Genomic DNA, 13,547 nt, shown 5'->3' on the forward strand with positions numbered 1-13,547 from the left:
AGGTTTACAATGTGGAATATATTCTTTTCAATAATGAAGACTTGTGATTCCTGTACCTCAAGACATATCAACTTAAGTAAAGCCAAATTATTAGGAATAAATAATATGGTTGAAGCAATCTAACTTGTGTATATGAAATTATATATCGCAGATGGTTCTGGAACTGATTAGGGAACAAGTAATATAGAAACTCGGTTCGTGTTATTATGTGCCATCTCAGTGTTACAGATCAGATGCTCGTTTACATGTAAGGTTGTACCACCGGAATATAGTTGGCGATTCCGACTCATGAGTATATAAAAGGAAAAATCGTTTTACCTCTCTTTCACTCAATCTCAAAATATATTTTTGTATTAGAAGCCAGTTTGCTTATCTGAAACCACGATATACTCTCATTGCATTAGTTTTGGTTTCTTAAAATATTTGATGATGAGTTAAGACAGATATATGAAAATAGTGTAAATGTTTTCAAAGTCATGTGTGTTAGGACTTATTGCTTAGCACTACTTGGTTTGGCCTAATGGCTGCTACGAAAACTTCACGCCTCTAAAGTTCTGCCACCAAAAATAAATAATAAAGAGCTTTTACGTATCTTTTTAATGCTACTATAAATACTAATCATTAAGTTCAAAGAAGAATGGACGTACTGCATAAGTAGTAATGGTTAAACATGATAATTCTATGTAACTTCCCCATTTTCTCTGAAACTACATTATGATATCTCTAGGGACAGAAGTAGTTAAAGTATGTAGGTTAAATTGAACAAAGGAAACTTGTTTGTAGTTGTAGAACTTAATCCATGACTTCGCGGGTAAATTCCTATGTGATTATTTATTTCTTATTGCATTTATAGAATTTCAAAGAATATACATTCTTATTCTTAATGTATACCTTAAAAGTTTACAGCTTATAGCTTTGTTCAAACACATGGGAATATTTTGTTTTTAATTGTATCCCATTAAAATAAACAAATATAATGCACGAAAATAGGATTTATAAAATATGTTGTTTTTCTACAGAAAATAAGCTATCACTGCTATTTATACCACTGAAGAAAACTTGCATTAAGTTTCGATATATTTCAGCTATTAGCTTCGCAACAAATTAGAGACCTTTACTAAATTATTGAATAATTGGTGGTTATTAAATTATTAGTGATTTTAGATATTTAGTAGCCTATTGGATCCAAACGTAATCCCTTTAACCATCTGAAACAGTAAAAAAATCTTCAGAGTCGTAATATCCAAAGTACAAAAAAACTTCATATATTTTATATTTTGATTAGGACTATGCATTTAAACTAGGTAATAGATGTCTTGTTAAACGAGGTGAAATTTGGGCTAAGAGGGTTTCTCTGGCAATTTACTTGGATACCAAAGGCGTAAAGTTGACCACCAATGATCGAGGAGTCGGTCTGCTAGCAAAGAACCAGTGGTCTCCAATTCAATGACCTATTGCGCTCGAAGTTGCTAACCCCAACGCCGTAACAGGATTATTTACGAACCAGAAAATGTAAATAATGGTATTATATTGTACTATTATGGTATAATGGTACAATAGTTACCTTTAGAACTAATTTTATATTGATTCCTGTGCTAAACAAGTAAAGTAATCTATTGTTTTGCTCGAAATCTACGATAGGGAAGGGTAAAAAGTTATATATTAGAGTCACATCATTTATGATATTTAGAGGAGAAGTAAGCCAGACCACATATCGCGTAACAGGAGAGGCTGAAGCTGAATGCAAATTTGAAAGTTCATACATTCACGAGATGTCTTGTAGACAGACAGACAATCAGAGAGAAGAGAGAATTGTAATGCTTCCAAGCAGACAGAAGATAAATTATAATAGCCTGTGGAGTGACATGCTTCAACAACGCACAACTAAATTCTTCCGATATACACGACCAGTTGTCGAACTGCTTGTGTATGTATAAATCTTGTTGCATTCAAAATTTAAAGTCTGCAGGTGGAAATATTTTCTTAAGATATCTTACGGATAGTTAAGCTGCACGAGTTATAATTTTTTATATTGAAATGTCATACAGTTTTACTTAAAGTGTTATAAATTAGTTTTCTTCTATGGCCCCATAAGTCTTTTAGATAAAACAAAATTAGTTGTGTACCTATTGTAAAAAGGTTCCCTAACGTTTTTTAAAATCTCAGAGAGTGCTGTGCACCAAAGGACTCGACATTGCTTATATAAAAGTGAATCTTCATAGTTTGTTCTCAAGGTATCACGCAGACAGACGAACACGAGTTAAATTTTTCCAGCCCCTCGAGGGATAAGCTTCGGTAACGCTTCGCTTTTAAAAGACTGACCCAAATTGAATACAAGAGTTAATTATCTCAGGAAGAACAGAGGCATAAGGTAACAGTTAGTTTATACTGTTGTGAATGTCAACCAAAACCACAGCGTTTACGACAGTGTACGTAACACCTTTTCATTATGTTTTCAGTCATTACTGGTGACCCTGTTACCTGGGTGACAGAGACATGTATGGGGCAATGATAACAATGGGAGCGGGTCAAATTGTTAACGCCACTGCGGCTGATCCAGTTTAAACACCTGCGTTATTGTTGTGACACTCACACACATTCACTGGCACGAGCCGGTCCCCATTGACCCCGCCGCGCGGCAACGACTACGCGCATGAGCGAGGTCCGCCTAGCCAGGCTGTCGCGGCGAGGGAACTTTTCCCTCCGGTGGGAAATATGCTTGTGTCACTTACAAATTAAAATTCCCTTGTTGGATCTTTAAAGTAGCCTTTTTGATACAATAACTGTTTATTAACGATACTAAATGAACATCCATATTTCACGTTTATCAAACTTATAAATTCTATTTTTAAAAAACCATAATTGAAGCTATTTCTCTTTTTCTGTTTTATTTATTTTTTTTATTTATAACCTTTGAATCCCTTAGACACGTTGATCCGTATTAATGATATTTATAAGTTTAAATGTGTTTTCGTTTAGAGAGAATAAAGTGTATCAATTAATATAACTCGATCGCAGACTTTAATAAATTTAATTAACTAATTAATTTATTTGTAACTACTTTGTTTCAGCCCATACAAACCCAGATAAAAAAGTTGGAAATGAACACTTTTTGCTACTGCTCAGTATATCCCTGTGTACAAATGGCTATAATGGCCTGTTACGGGTTATGAAACATTAATTTCATATAAAGAGGTAGAATTTTACAATGAACATCCCCTAAATATTAAAACAAACTGTATTAATAAATTAATCTAGATGCTATGATGTTATATTTGGATGCAAGTCCACTAAATCTGTACATTTAAAAATGAAACGATCTCTGTTAGTCTCACTGAACCTCGAGAACGGTCGATCAGTAGTGTTGTATACATTGCAAAGGCACAGTAACTATAACATTTTTATTTTAAATTGCACCAGTGACGATTAAATTGTCAAATAAAGTGAAATTAATAATTAATAAAATCTATTTATGGGTGTTATAAAACCCACTTTGATGAACAAAGCTGTGAATGTTTTGCACTTATGGTTATTGAAAATGGTTGTCTACCTTAAAAATTTTACTGAGTTAAAGGAAAAACAAAGGAATATTAGACTCATTTCCTTGTATGTAAGCGACGGAAGTAGATACATTTTTACTAAAGCAGTCTTTTTAAGCTCACGAATGTAATTTTTTTCTTGATCAAGGTTAAAAAAAATATTACTTACATTACCAAAACCACGGTAGACTGACTGCCTTTAAACGCTTTCAAATTTAAAAATAAAGTTTGAGTCTAAAACACATACTTGTGTTAGTTGTTTAAATCAGTGCAACAACATAAACGCAACTAAGGAACCTTAAATAAATTTGAGCGGAAGTGAATTTATTAGACTCTTTTAGACCACAGTTACTCTTCAGTCGTTATGTAACATAAGTTATATTTATATTTTCTTTACCAAGGCAAAACAAGCAAACTTTTAATATGGCGCTTGAAAAGTCTTAGACAAAAAGTAACTTAGAAGAGCCGATAATAGATATTTTTGAATAAATTTGTACTTTGCTGTTATGTATTTTTTATCGTGGCACAAGTCAAACTTAACAATAGCATTTGAAATACCTCGGATATAAAACTTTTTAACTAAATTACATTTTGGAGAGTTATATAAATGTATATACTTTTGCTGTAATGTTGATAGTATCTAATATATATACAACCGCATGTGTAACTGACTGACTTGGGAAGATCCTGGTATGACCAGATAACCCCCTGGAGACTTATCCCCCGGTAACGTTAACCCCCCCTGGGAATTTGTTCATATGACCAGACAATATCCTGACGAAATTAAACCCCCTCTTGTCTTAACCTCCTTAACATTAATCACCCACCCAGGGAATTTCTCGCCTTGACTAGATAGTCTCCTGGTGATATTAAACCCCCTGTTCGACTTAAAATACTGCCTTGAGGTCGGTTTTTATTATGTTTTTATACTAAACAATTCAAGATAGCTGACCCGTGCAGACTTTTTCTCCCGAGCTCATTTCTGGCTAAACCATAGGTCGTAGATCAGATCTGAGGGGACAATCGAAAGACAAAATTAAATTTCCAACAAGAAAGGTCCAGTCACTTTTTGTCGTATCTCTAACGGTTTAACCGCAAAATGCCCTCAAAGTCAAAAGTTTTTTACGAATCCGGAAAAAAAATCTATGAAAAAGGTCAATTTTTAAATCCCTTGTCATTTACTTAATGTCCGGACTTAACCAGTCACCGAATTCCGCTTATCCCCGAATTTGCAAGCGTTTACTTTGGGGGCCTGGGGCGTAGCCCCCAGCGAGCCGAAGGCGAGTTATATGTATATATTCATACAACAAAACCTGTAGTAGAGCCTTAACAAATTCTATTTGTGTTTGAAAACTCTCATCCTTGGATACTGAAATAATGTATTCCTTTAATTTATAACAATATTTTAAAAATTGTAGGCGTTCATCTCATTAAATCATACATGCTTTCACAAAAAAGCTAATGCTACAGTTTTAAAACTGCTTGTAAAATCCGAGTAACTGATAGTAGTGTATAAAATAAAGTGCTACAAACATCTAGTATGTTTATTTAGAGATAAATTTCCCCATTTTGCCACACGGCCGTCAAGACAAATAGATGAGACATTCCCTCGCGAGGGAAATTTGCGTTGGCGGACAATCTCGGGGCGGCGCGGCGCGGCGTGGCGCAGCAGTGGTCCATGTAGCAAAGCCAGTGAGTGCGGGGCCTTCCTCGCGTGTGCCCGTGAGTGTCATCTCTCTCTGTCTCACTCCGTCGTTCCTCTGTCTCTCTCTCACACACAAACACACAAGGTAAGTGTCTGATAACCGGTCCAGATCGCACTCTGCAGACCTAGCCCAACTAGCAGCCTCTGCGATTTCACCGCGGCTGCGGCGATCGCTTGGACCCATCTGGCGCGCGCCCGCCCCGCTCATTGATTGCTCTTATCTCGGTGTCACATTTCACCACCGGTTCCGTGGAAGCAGTTGCCCTGGGGAATAAAGATCTTAGGTTGATTGACTCAGTAGCTCGCTCCGATATTGAGTGATGAGAGCTTGATCTCTACGTTTCGACAGTCGGCATTAATTATCGGAAACGTCATCCGTGGGGGAGTATTCAAGTATTACGAGTATTCAATATTCAGTATTGTGTTCACCTAAACATGTTCTTATTCATACGATCAAAGCAAATTTATATTATGTTTCATGTGTTAAAACATATGGATGCTAAAAGATTCTAACAATAACATTTATATTTATTTTGTTTTAAATGGAATGGATTGATCAAGTACCTTGGGTACAAACAAAATTTAGAATGAATGATTTATTAAAGTACTTAAAAATGTAATAGCAATATCGTCGACTCTATTTGTTCACAATAAAAACAACTTCAGCAACTAAAAACATTCCTTCAGTTTATTAAATTTCTGCATGAATAAACAAAATATATTCTTGTATTACATTTACTCGCAGTGAATAAACGTTTCAGTTCCCTGAACATCAAATTTCCGCACATTCACTCTTGAACGAATCCTTCTTATTGACTTAGACTCTCAATATTCTTGTTTTTGCACAACGTAATATTCTTGTTAATAACTGTTCATAAATATCAGCTTATATTTCATTAACATTATCTTTTGGCTAGTGTTCATTTGGTTCTTACGATAAACGAACAGCCGTTGTTACCGTCACAGCTGGCTTATTTTATTAACGTGTTGGATTTATTATTCCGCTGTATTTTTAAATAAATCAAATATTACTTCATAAAATATTCCAAGAAATCAATAACTGTATAAAGATAATGTTTCTAATAAATAAACAGAATAGAAACGAATAAATGCAGAATTTTAATAAACGTCTTAAACAAAAAAGTTGAATAACTTGCCATTTGTAAACTGAAATAAAGATATCACAAGGTGTTACCTGAAATATTACTTCACATTGCTCTGATATCAATAAATCACGGTTCACTTCGAATGCTATCCATAGCACCTGTCTTTGATGTTTTCATCCTTTTATAATAATATTGATGGATTTATTCTTTATTTTAAAATTGAGATGTAATTCATTTTTCTTTCAATTATTAGCAAACTGCTTGGACGAATATTTGTAAAAACATTTATAATCAAACCAAGTATTGAGTAAACATATAAAATATAACTAAAATACCGACTAACACATGTTTTTAAATGGACAATATGGCATAAAAAACAGCTAGACAGACATGAAAAGATCTGAAACTGTAAATAAAGACCTGACCTTGGTTTCACATTAGCTTTTATGTTGAGCCAGTTAATGTATTCTAACCGCGTGCATAAATGTGCGCCCTTTCATCTGCAGCATACACACTGGCAAAATTACTCCCCTCCTCGAAATAATTTATATTGCTTGGTAGCTAAGGAGTTCGTTGTAAAATATTGGATATTACTCGGTTCATTGGAAAATATAACTTAAGAGAAAAGCTTGTGCTGACAATTTTGTAAAACTACCAGGCAAGTTTACATTTTTTGGAATATTTTAATACATATTTCGATGCGTTCAGTTATAACTATATAGTAATCATAAAAATACAGAATTATATCTGGAATATAACTCAGGTTATTAAACCTAACCATACAACACATAACTCATAGTTATAAGTCGTGGATATCTTGAAACTATAACAATTCTAACCAAAGTTACTATGATTTAAAGAGTAGACATTTTGGAATCTACATATACGTACATAAAAACCTATTTATTACCGTTCCCGTACATTTTTAGAGAATTCTTTATTGCTAATACAATTTGTGACCTACGAGCAGTCCGTAAATACAGTCAAAACATATTTACACGTACAAATATTTGTATACTGTATCACTCTTTAGTCACACCGTTACCTACAAGGTAAAAAGTATATCTCTCTACAAGTCTCGTAATAGACTTCGCTGAAATTCTACTCAAATCCTAGTCATAGCTACATGTGATATTGTAAAGTCTATTAGAATGTCATATGTTTATAGTAGTTTGGTTACAGATCTATTTTTCCTGCGATTTTATCATTGCCATCATCGTTAACCCTAAGACTAATTTCAAAATGTTCAGCCCAATGCTTGACATGCTCTTTCATCGACTTCAGTATTACTTGTATACAAATAAATTACATCAAAATCTCAAGTATACAGATTATTTTGTTATCGAGATATCTTGCAAACAAACAGGCAGAAATGACATTATTCTAGGTCCCTAGTACTAGGAGCTAGAATTACGACAAGGCTTCGCTGAGGTTGCATTAAAAAATTGGAAACCTACAGCTAATTTATTTTTTGAAATGTCCTACATTGATATAGATATTGTACAGAAAAAATGGTTTTAAACTTTCGGTAAGTAAAAACTGGTATTGTGTAAGCCTGCTAAGTTTAAATGTTGCTTAGTCAAATTCTAAGGTTCTACTAAGGAACTTATTGATATCTATGAACAAATAAAGTTCCGTGCAAAGTTTAAAACCTTCAGTTGACTTTACGAGATATATTTCAAAATAGTAAATTAAAACTTTTATTCATGAAGTTCATTTTCATTGCAATGTTTATATAATGATTGTACCAGTGAGTTAGTGACGGTACAACGCGAGAATGCACTGCAATCTTGTGGGCAACTTTAAACATTTACGATTACTCTATTATTTTTCCTGTTATTGCAGTGTGCTATATTACATGACTGTACTCAACTTGCTTCAAAATCTATCGACCCTCCTATTTTTTCGTTGCCTTTATGGTTACTTTTAAGACCAATGATGAAATATTAGGTGACTTTGAGTCAAATCTCATGAAGTGACTTGCACCCACGTCGCACTCAGTGTTGGTAATATATAAATGAAGCTTCATGAAAATATCAGGTCTTTTCGTTTTCGAGATATCGTGCATACAGATAGACAGACAGACATACAGACAGAAATGAGTTTTTTCTAGCCATATGAGTGATAGCAATAAAATCACGGTGCTTCACTAACGAATGTCAGTCTTCATCTTCACTGTAAATTTTATTTGAAAAATAATACAAATAGAAATTTTAAAATATGTTTTGGTTTCATCAAGTCACGACTTTTATCCCTCTTTACCTTTGCAAATAAATATAAATCCCAAATAATGAACTTTAAAGAATTAAAATAACTATACAATTGCAAATGGCATACACCACTAGAACTTAATATACCCCTTTTTTAATAAAGTTACAAATATTTTTTAAATTATCTCTAATTTGATTAAAACAATTCACCTTTGCCACAGTTAACATTGATTTTAACAATATCTGTAATATCCTATGAAAAATAATGAACATTTATATAATACTTCATAATCAATATTTTAATAAAAGAAAATGACAAAATTGAGAGTCTTTTCATCAATAATAAGCTATAATTTACGTTTGAATAGATATAATAACATCCAGACATTTACCGTGCCTACTAGGGTAATTTCCCTCTGGTACTGATTAGGGAAATTTAAGTACCATTAACTTACTTTTTTGTTTAGACTTTGTATTCAGAAATTAAAACACTATTTAAAGCTGTAAACAAATGTACGAGCACGATTACGCTCTATATCTGATTAGGAATCTATAAAAATGTGTATATATATATAAATAAATATATATATATATATATATATATATATATATATATATATATATATATATATATATATATATAATGTTAGAATAAATAAAGTTAGTTGGTTCTAGAATATATGTTGTTTTTGTGATACTTGTGATATACGCTATACATATTTACGTAAAAACTTCTATTCAAAATTTCCTGTTGTAACCAGTTTTGAATTTGTAAATTTTTCTTCCAACTCTGGAAGAGGAAAACAGTTATATTATGAATTAAACAGTTGAATCTGGTATTTCCCTTATTCTCACAACTGTATCAACAATAAATATAACCATTTGATACGGTCCGTCGCAAACTCACTCGGTTTATTTCCGAATGATATAAAGTGGACAAGGAAAGCTCGGCCACAAACAATGTGGATGCCGAGCACGCAAGACGGCATACAGAGACGTTAAGAGGACATCGGCCTTGGATGATTGCCGTATACTCCCCACTGCCTCGAGCCTTTCTGGTTCTCTGTCCGACAGCTCTCACTGCAAGTGTGCTGTAGATGTCATTCTGAGAACTCTCTCGGGATGTGTACACGAAGGAGGATAGCGCAAGCATGTCTTTTGGGAGAAGTAGCTCTGATCGCAGTTTATAGTGTATAGGCAATACTTTGTAACTTTGGTGTGGGATAAAACTTCTAATAAATAACTTTAAATATCTCAATCCTAATTCTAATATGGACATTTTTAATGTAAATGGTAGATAAAAATTGAAAATACATAGAGTTTGGCATATTTAACTATTAAGTGTTTAAAAATAACAGGTCTTAAATTAATAGCAGTTGTAATTACACTCACCTAATAATACATTCCTTTAAGAAACAAAATGAATAAAAATCTTTTAAATAATAATAATTTTTACTGCTCGTTGAAGGTTTATATTTGAAAAAAGTTTAAGAGTGAGGAATCACCTCAATGTTAATTTAAGTACAAATTTTTTTAGAGCTTATTATTCTAGATTTTTTTAATTTCAAAAATGAAATCACTTACTAAACCACTTACTAAACCAACATACATTATTTTGAGTATATGTAATTAAAGAGGAAACTTGTTGCATTCTCCATTTACGTTGACACTACTATTGCGTTATTTATTAGTATTTAGTTGTACGCTGTACGTTCTAGATTGACAATATAACCCTGATACTCAGTACACGTTAATTTGCAAGTGCTTAGTGCGAAATAGTCTATTCGGTATATTAATTATGGATTAATTTATTATGGATATGTCAGGCTCTATTTAAAAACTTGTCATATGTTTGGTCAGTCCTTACGTGAGATACATCTAACAGAATTTTTCTAGTGGCTTTAAACGTAATGCGTAGGTTCTTCTTGGAATTAGAAGAAACTATATTTTGTTTATAGGTGAAAGGTTTAAAGTGAAATAAATACATAGTAATATTAGTCAGTCACAAGTTATTTTAGTCAAGACATGCAACCACCACTGGAAGTAAAGTCAGCTACATAACACTTTTATCTTATTTCATGGACTGAAACATTGCGAAGTTAATGATAATGAATATGAAACATTTTGAGCAAACAAAGGTACAAAATAATAGTCCTAGTAGTAGTCAGTTTTGTAAACATTTCCCAGTCTTTCCGAGTTGATATAATGCTGAATAATTTTAATGCCCTATTTAACATGTTGTGTTACCCTTTTTACACATAATTTTGCAAATACTGGTACGTTCAAACAATCCTTTTTATACCAGAACTAAGACCTTAGAATACATTCTACAAACAGAGTAATAGCACACTCCTTAATTACTCAAGGAATAATATGCTAAGCTTTAACAACTTCACGATCATATGTAGCAAAACAATAGCTATGTAAAATATGTCGATATGTATTAAACTATATTGATTAAAATAAAGCTAATCATATACCGTACAGGAAAAATCTTGCACGATTTCGCAAGCGATTGAGATGAAGTCTCTTTACCAAGAATATCCAAATTGCGTAATATTGTTAAGGTAAGGGTGACTTAAAAATAATTATTTTCAAGTAATCATTATCATTGTAAAGAAATACGAAGGAGTTGGTCTTTGAACTTATAATAGTATGTAATTATATGAAAATATTCTACGATGTTTGCAGCAAGTTTTTCCCTTATAGAACTGTATGAAGTATGACAAATAAAATGCCCTGCCCACTTTGTATGCATCACATGTTAGAGCGTTCAGGCGTGGGGTTGGATGTTTTTGTGTGGACTATTGGAACTTTCATGCCAACGCTGATCAAGGTCCTTGTTCTAAATTTATTGATCAAAAGATAGAATAAGTTTCTATAAAATTAAATAGAAATATTAATTCATCCTGAGGTATCCAATATACAATGATTTGAGTTTTAGTAATGTCTTTAGAAATAATATAGTTAATATTTTAATTTAATATACAGTCACATGTATTTATAATGTTATTAATGCAAATTTAGAAAGAATAATTGTATTAAACTGAATATAAATTTAATATTAAATAACAGTCAGTGTAAAACAAATAATACTGATAAAAATTATTTAAATTATCTCAAACTATTTTTAAAATATTTGTTATTTACTGCATTAGTAAATTACACACACACATAACTTTCAATTTTGTGTCGATAAAGAACGGATTCTTTTATAATCATCTAAACCGTCTCGCCAAGGTCTGTAGCCAAGATAATCTACGAACAGTATATTTTTCTCACGTTCAATCGATTTCGATGTACGGGTTAATGTTCTTGGGTCCATCCAGCGTGGTAAATTTCAATAGAGTATTTTTCCTCCAGAAATGGTGTTTGCGAATCATCTCAGGACGTACGAGATTCAAAAGGTGAATTAAAAAGACTTACTCTGGTGGGCTTGGTGGGGTACGAGCTATATTCTTTTGTTAAGGGCAATCCAAACCTTTTGTAAGCAATGGATACTACCATTAGTATCCGACCAGATCAAGAAAGCTGACATCTGTGGCTGCACATAGTACCAGCGCATTTGAGAGGGGTCCACTTGGGCGCAAAAGCTTTCAATGCATCGCCATTGAATATAAAAAAATTAGGAAAATATACGTTTATTTAAACAAAACTAAAGACACACTTTCTTGATAAATATTTTTACTGTGTAAATGATTTGTTAGGTTAGATATAGTTTTTAGTATTTTACATGTAAAAATTTATTTTACATTTACGAATAAAGATCTTTAATCTTGAAATGTGTTTTCATAAATTTTCTTAAATTCACAAACAGTACTTGTTTAAAAATGTATATTTGTTACGATTATAACTACTATTTAATTTACTCAAAAACAACCCCAATTAAATTTCAAATTCACGATTTTGCCAAAAATTAGGTAAAACTAAAGAACTAATAATAGGTTTTTTGTAGGCATAAAGTGTGGAATAAAACAAATTAATCTATTAGTAGTACAATGTTTCTCTAAATTTTAACGCAAGAGTGCACCAATTCCCGTGTTGTGAAACAGCAGTCGCATAGTTTGCTTGCAAAATGTGAAATCTATAGGTCATTTTATTCACGTTCTATTCTGCTGAGAGATATACAGCAAGTTAATCGTACAGAGAAGCATTTTATTAACGCCCCGCGTGACAAACAGAAATTGTATCTGCCTACTAAAGATTTAGCCTCTAATGACGTGGAACCAAATTTCATTTTTAGACTAAAGTCATAAAACTCATTTTTGTCTTTGTGGAGTTTAAGTGTCATCCAAAAGTCTACAAATGAAGTATTTCTCAAAATGTTTTGCCACATGATAAAATGATTAATTTTTTATCATTAAATTAGGCAATTAATATAAATGTCCCATTCTAAAATGTCATAATAATTTACTTAGTTTGTTTACAAATGTATTTATTCAGTTATTTTACCGTTACCATCATAATTACCCGTAATAAAACTATTTGCTAAGGCCCAGCAAAATTTTGTAAGTTACATGCACAAACAATAAACAAATGAAACTTTGCACAAACTTTAAAGTATACAACGAAGTTCCTTTTTGAGATTGCGTGTGAAAAGACACACAGAAAATTAGAGAGAAATTTAACTTTACCAGCTACTTCGCCATCGCGTACCAGTTATCAGCTACAAAAGGCTTCGCTAATGCTCATCCTATAATAGAAGTATACATTTGCATTATTGTTACGTTTATTATGTTTTGTGAGATATATATTTTAACCATACAATATGACTTTTAAATTTTTTTATTTGATTGAGTTGTTTATGTTTCCTTAATTTACTTTGGAAAATGTTCTTCTTAATAAGAGCAATAATTCAAATATATATTGTTAATCAATGCAAGTGGTTACCGGTAAGTGAAGTTCCAGTGTTTAATGAAGTCATCCATCTATGTATGTCAGAATAGTTTCAACCAATTCTCCGAATCTTATAACAAGCCAAGAGTAC

The 13,547-nt window shown here is 32.3% G+C and overlaps 1 protein-coding gene across 2 annotated transcripts in view; it reads left to right on the forward strand.

Moving 5' to 3' along the window:
- Positions 1-5,224: 5,224 nt before the first annotated feature.
- The window catches only part of LOC124364477 (sex peptide receptor-like), a 364,700-nt gene continuing 356,377 nt past the window's right edge, over positions 5,225-13,547 (forward strand). For both annotated transcript variants that reach the window (XM_046819996.1, XM_046820001.1), the window contains exon 1: positions 5,225-5,329. The gene's annotated coding sequence lies outside the window, so the exon portion shown is untranslated. The remainder of the gene's footprint in view (positions 5,330-13,547) is intronic.

The sequence above is a fragment of the Homalodisca vitripennis genome, chromosome 6, assembly GCF_021130785.1.
Source record: "Homalodisca vitripennis isolate AUS2020 chromosome 6, UT_GWSS_2.1, whole genome shotgun sequence".
Taxonomy (NCBI): domain Eukaryota; kingdom Metazoa; phylum Arthropoda; class Insecta; order Hemiptera; family Cicadellidae; genus Homalodisca; species Homalodisca vitripennis.